This window comes from Dendronephthya gigantea, unplaced genomic scaffold (genome assembly GCF_004324835.1).
Source record: "Dendronephthya gigantea isolate DGI-Jeju-01 unplaced genomic scaffold, DenGig_1.0 000446F, whole genome shotgun sequence".
Taxonomy (NCBI): domain Eukaryota; kingdom Metazoa; phylum Cnidaria; class Anthozoa; order Malacalcyonacea; family Nephtheidae; genus Dendronephthya; species Dendronephthya gigantea.
Genome location: NW_021163456.1, coordinates 4,208 through 10,822, shown reverse-complemented (window position 1 = coordinate 10,822; position 6,615 = coordinate 4,208). Strand labels below are relative to the sequence as shown.

Genomic DNA, 6,615 nt, shown 5'->3' with positions numbered 1-6,615 from the left:
AATCTGGACCAATTCATCATAATATTCCTGAACAACTCTTCCTGACCAGATCTCGTGCCATTGGTAACAACGTTATTGTACGCCTTTGGGATTTGTCAAATTTTTTCTTTTATTCGGTTATATCCCTTGGATATTAGGGATTTGGCTTTCGTTTCGTGTGTGTTTCGTTGGCGTTCGTGTGGCTTCCACCAGAAACGCAGTTTCTTCTTCCATTGTTAGCTCTATGTCGCTATGTTGAATGGGAACATCACATGGCCCAAAATATTCTGCGTCAAAAGCTAACGCCATGTCTTCTCGCAGTCTGGAATACATGGCTGCAACATTTGAGTTAAAGTCGACGTTTTTCTAGTCCATCTCCGACATATTGTTTCGAACACAATATCAAATGTTCAACCATTTTGGGCGACCACTGAAACTGAGGCTGTTGCGTTTTTTTTGCAACATTTTTGTCTGTTCGAGCGGTTTTACTTTTGCTTGCCATACTAGCGGAGAGAAGTTACGCACGCTAAATGCAATATGATATGCGTGTGTGACAGGATATTTGCTTCCAAAGTCCAGCTGCATTTTACACAAGTCCTGGTCAAGCCAACTTGTGTTTACATGAGGAATTCAGCACAATTTTCACACCTCTACACCCGCCAACCCGGGTCTCAAGAAGCGTTACCCGGGTTGGCGAGGTGTGAAGTCCAAACCCGGCTATTGTGTAAACCCAACTAGTAATTTATTTGCAGACCGGTTGACCCGGGTTGGCAGCCAGCCTGGGCTCGTGTAGAGGGGGCCTTAGAAAGAGCAGGTTCTAGTCTGATCAACGAAGTTAAAACAAGTCAGGTGAAGTTAGTACTTGGTTGGGTGACCTCTTGGAAATACTTTGTGTTGTAGGCTCCTTTTGATTTATTCATAGAAAACTTTTCCAATGTGTTCATCAATTTGCCCAAAAGGATTACTTTTGTTTAACTTTCCCCAAAAATATTCATAGATCAAAAGCTCTTGTTTTCACACACAAAATGTGTATGTCCATACCACTTGAAAAGCATTGGTTCCTGTCTGATCACCAAAGTTAAAACAAGTCAGGCAAATTTAGTACTTGGATGGGTGACCTCTTGGGAATACTTCCTGTCATAGGCTCCTTTTGATGTAATCATAGAAAATTATTCCAAGTTTCTCATCAATTTGCCCAAAAGGAATATTTTTGTTAACTTTCTCCAAAAATATTCATATATGAAAAGCTCTTGTTTTCGCACACAAGATGTCTTTGTCCATACCACTTGGAAAGCACTGTTTCTCGTCTGATCATCGAAGTTAAAACAAGTCAGGCAAAGTTAGTACTTGGGAGGTGACCTCTTCGGAATACTTCGTTTTCTAGACTCCTTTTGAATTATTCATAGAAAATTATTAAATATTCTCATTAATTTGCCCAAAAGGAATATTTTCGTTCAACTTTCCCCAAAAATATTCATAGATCAAAAGCTCTTTTTTTCACAATGAAGATTACTTCGTCCATAGCACTTGGAAAGCACCGGTTCTCGTCTGATCACCGAAGTTAAAACAAGTCAGGCGAACTTAGCACTTGGATGGGTGACCTCTTGGGAATACTTTGTGTCATATGCTCTTTTTGATTTATTCCTAGAAAATTTTCCAATTTTCTCATTTGCCCAAAAGGAATATTTTTGTTTAACTTTCCCCAAAAATATTTTTAGATGAAAAGCTCTTGTTTTCACACACAAGATATCTATGTCCATACCACTTGGAAAGCACCAGTTCTCGTTTGATTACTGAAGTTAAAACAAGTCAGGCGAAATTAATAATTGGGTGGGTGACCTCTTGGGAATGCTTCGTGTTGTAGGATCCTTTTGATTTATTCATAGAAAATTATTCCAATGTTGTCATCAATTTGCCCAAAAGGATTATTTTTGCTCAACTTTCCCCAAAAATATTCATAGATCAAAAGCTCTTTTTCCCACAAAGAAGATTTCTACGTCCATACCACTTGGAAAGCACCAGTTCTCATCTGATCACTGAAGTTAAAACAAGTCAGGCAAAGTTAGTACTTGGATGGGTGACCTCTTGAGAATACTTTGTGTTGTAGGCTCCTTTTGATTTATTCATAAAAAATTATTCCAATGTTCTCTTTAATTTGCACAAAAGGAATATTTTCGTTCAACTTTCCCCAAAAATATTCCGAGGTCAAAAGCTCTTGTTTTCCCACACAAGATGTCTACGTCCATACCACTTGGAAAGCACCAGTTCTCGTCTGATCACTGCAGTTAAAACAAGTCAGGCAAAGTTAGTACTTGAGTGGTAGATGTGATTTTTTTTTATTTAGGCGATTAATACTTATATAATGTATACTTAAGAGTTTTATACAACCGGCCCCTAACGCATAACTGTTGAATTACAACCTACTCATTTCGCTTTATGAACACAATTGGTGGTGGAATACAACTCATTTAGTTTTAATTACCTTTTAGTTAAGTCGTAGTTAACTCAAAAATACATTACTCTGATTGGTCAAATCTGTTACTAACTATAGTTAAGAGTTAACCACATTTTTATACAACTTGCCCCTGGAATACAATTAGAAGCTATTTAAAATTCATAGGAGTCAAATCTTTTGTGTGTTGTGGGCATAAATTTCTTGGGAAATTCCGAGTTTGTGTTCGTTTTTTATACACCGTGTGTCTATGCCGCATACACTATATATCAAGAGTTTTGAAAATGTTTGATGAATTTGACGAGACTATTCCTTTGGTCGAAATACGGGTTCTGGATGAGAATAAAAAAAAGCAAATTTCTAGAGCAAAGGGTGCAAAATTTTCCTGTCGTAGACGCGGTGGACGAGTTTAGGGAAGCAATATTGAAAGCGTTTCCCAACTTAGAATCACAATCGCTACCGAGTTTTAAATTTGGATATGTTGGTGACAGAAATAAAAAGTTCTCTATTAACACTGTTCTCGAGCTGAAAGAAGGCTATGATAACGCGATGAAGAACTACCCTTTCTGGATTGACATTTTTGAGTCAACGAAACGTACATGTCGAGAAAATTTGCCATGTGGGTATAGTTTTTACTTCTCTCTTTAAAAAAAAGACTGTTAATACAACTCAGATGAACAGATATTGTCGGCAATTATTACTTTCACTTTTAATGGCTCAGAAACACAACACAGTATGAGTAGCAAGCCTGAGAGTGCTGAAGAATCAATTAGAAGGACGGAGGATGCACATCAACCTTACAAATTTTGTTTGTGGGCTGAAATGGTGGTAAAATTAATATTTTAAACTAATTAATATTGAGTGTTAAACTTCACAAAAAAACCCCCAATTAAATTGTTAGCATTAAATGTATGTCTTAAAGTCATATGCATTCGTATACATATATAATTTTTCAGAGGCTTGGGTCTGCTACTGTTGACACTGTTCCCAATGCACCGATGTTTCGCATCCCTGCAAAACGTCCCAAGCAAGCAGTTTCTTCAACTTCAGCGACAGATTCAAATAGTGATGGCCAATGCTGTCAACAAACTTCGGAACCTATTGAATCAGTGAGTATGAGCCTTGAATAGTATAATTCTAGTATGCAGCCTAAACTGTAATAATATCGTCAAGTATATGTGCTTTCAAATTAAACTGCATCGGTATATCTACTTCTATTTTGATACGTATCAGACCACAAAAAGGACGGAGACGCTGAAACAGATCAGAGAACTGTTTAATCTCAGAGAATTGGGTGCTATTACCCGAGGAAGAATATAATACCAACAAGAATAAATTATTAAAATACTTTTAATTTTGTTGTATCCTGCATACCTTGGTTTGTGTAATATAATAAACATTTTAATCATGCAACTTGTAGTGAAAAATGTTGATAAACGTTGAAGTGATAAATTTTAATAAATGTAAAAAAATTAAAGTTCAAATGGATTAGAAATGGGAATGGTTCAAATTTCTTGGCAATAGTAATATCAATTGGCAATAGTAATATCAATTTGCCAACATTAGCTATATTATAGCCTGTAGAAGGACTTACATTTAAGACTAGTATATAGGTTATTAAAAACACGCAGAGTTAAAGGTAACCACAGTGTTGAAAATAACTTTGGCATACCTGGCGAGAAATTTGTGCAAAAGATTCCATGATTATTGGCTTTGGTTCTCTAGTCGACGGATAGACATTTTCGTTGTCACGAACAAATCTTTTCGTGGAAGCAAATACCTGCTCGATAGGATTGAGGTCTGGACTATAGGCAGGTAGATACCGCAAAAGTACACCAGACCGCACAAAGAAATTTTCGACCTTGTTTACGTGATGAATAGCAGCATTGTCTAAACAAAACATTATGAGTAAAATTTACGAGTTACATGCATACATAGCAGGAAGTGCATGGCACAGAAAATAGATTTAATGAGAGATGACTTATAATAATTAGAAGGTATCTTACCAAGTACTACAACGGAACGATTGTTTGCACCATCACATCTGTTTAGGGCTGGATAAAGGTTATTTTGTATGAATTCCACAAATCTCCTTTAAATTTCCTTTAAGATTTCCTTTAAATGTATCGTAGGCTGTCATAACACGATCTCACAAATGACCAATTCCTCGTGCGCATACAGCGTTGTGGTCCCCTTCGGACGTCCGAATACTTTAAGCGAGGTGACATTGCCAGTATTCAGGAATAATCTGTAAATTCGTTTTACGGTCTTAGGCGAAACAAATAATGTTGATGATATATCAACATTAGACATTCCTTAAAACAATTTTAACCATACTAATCTCAATTGCAAATCATTTGAATATGGTTTTGGCATTTTCCTGATTCTTAAATATCGTGTAAATAACAAATACACTATTGCATTCCTCGGGTAACACAATAAAGGTGCATGCATAGATAATTTTTCTTAAACCAGTTAATGGTATTCCATATATGTGGTCACATGTGAGATATATATACCTATTTTACTATTTGAAGGGACAACCTTGTTGACACGCACTATACATATACACATACACACACACACACACACACACACACACATACACACCCTTACGAAAAAAAACAGGTAATTCACATGTGTTTCATATGTGGGTAACATGTGAACTGATGTGGTTCACATGTGTTCACATGTGGTTCACATGTCTTCATATGTGGTTCACATGTCTTCACATGTGAAAAGTTTTGACAGATTGACCACACATGCGAATCATATGTGAACCACATGTGTCTCACATGTTTAAAACAGGGGATTGACATGGCAATCATATGCATCTTGTATTTCATGTGGCAGACTTTAATAATTAAACAGTACGTATAGTATTCTATTTCCCAACACTCGCATTCTAGCTCAGTTGATTTAGGTATGCAAAAAATGTTAGTCAGCGGACGAAAGTGAGTCAAAAAACGAACTTTTGCGGTGGTGAACGCAAAGTCGTCTCACCAATACCCTCACTCTGTTGCTAACTTGAAGTAACTAAGCTAAAACCGAGTTCAATCGCCTTCTTATGTGCTTAATGTCTCATTTACATATCAATATGTATTCAAAAATCCCTTATTAAGCATTGTTTATCCCTAATTCACTTTCGCATATAATTACGAGTGTTGAGAATAGTATTCTATTTCCCAACACTCGCATTCTAGCTCAGTTGATTTAGGTATGGAAAAAATGTTAGTTGCCGTGGACACATGTTCCATCCCTACCTCCTTTTCACCCAACATATGAAACACGTACATCGCCTTCAACACACATCCAATTTCAATCATCACATACCTCTACATCCCATACCTAAACACAACCCCCTACCCCAAAACCTCCTCAAACCTTATAATGGTATAAAATATCACACGTGCTTATACATACACCCGTTTTTATGTATATAATTAGAAACAGCCATTAATCAGTTATATTAAGAGGTAGGTGGCAGATGCACAGACAAAGCGTTTTAACTGGTTTATTTCTTGCCAGTCGGATGTGGTGTCCATACTCGTAGCCGCCGCCAACTTTGCTGACGCCCCCATTGGGTTGAACACCTTCGCCAGTTGAAGATAATGCAGAGCAGTGTGACGACGAGTCCAACCCACATGGTCCATTATTTCCGACAAGTCAGCCCCAGTCAACGCCAAGGTGATCGCACAACCACCTTTCATTTCCACAAGATATTGCTTCAATCGCGCTTCGGACGCTGAAGAAGTGAACAGTGAATTTTTCACCCCGCCATTAGGTGTCGTAGGACGAAATAAATAACCTGTTGTCAAATCAATCCCCATCCTTTGTGCCACGGCCATATAGTGCTCGATAGCCACCACTGGCCAGATGGTAAGATTCGGATTTCGTCGAATACCAAACACATTATTATCCCCATCTCTTAGAGTCTTGCCCCAAACATGATTGAATAATAGACCATCATCATTTGGAAAACGTAATATTTCAGGCACCTTGACCTGTCCCATGTCCCCTGGCCGATCCCCACTAAAGAATACGGCCTTAAAATAGGCCTGATCCCGCGCAACCAGAAAACGGTGTGAGGAAGACATTGTAGAGATCTCGGCTAAAGAATTCAAATGCAAAGCCAGTCGGACCAACTTGTCAATAAGGAACGGAGTGGCTTGTTTTGGGGTTAT

General features: G+C 37.7%; 1 non-coding gene and 3 pseudogenes across 1 annotated transcript; all 4 read left to right on the top strand.

Annotated features, from left to right (window-relative positions):
• Window positions 1-1,006: 1,006 nt before the first annotated feature.
• LOC114543378 lies at window positions 1,007-1,125 on the top strand (annotated as a pseudogene).
• Window positions 1,126-1,489: 364 nt separating this feature from the next.
• On the top strand, window positions 1,490-1,608 carry LOC114543379 (annotated as a pseudogene).
• Window positions 1,609-1,727: 119 nt separating this feature from the next.
• Window positions 1,728-1,846, top strand: LOC114543377 (annotated as a pseudogene).
• Window positions 1,847-1,970: 124 nt separating this feature from the next.
• Window positions 1,971-2,089, top strand: LOC114543376. The gene has a single exon (XR_003690011.1). It is a non-coding gene; the product is annotated as a 5S ribosomal RNA (ribosomal RNA).
• Window positions 2,090-6,615: the final 4,526 nt, after the last annotated feature.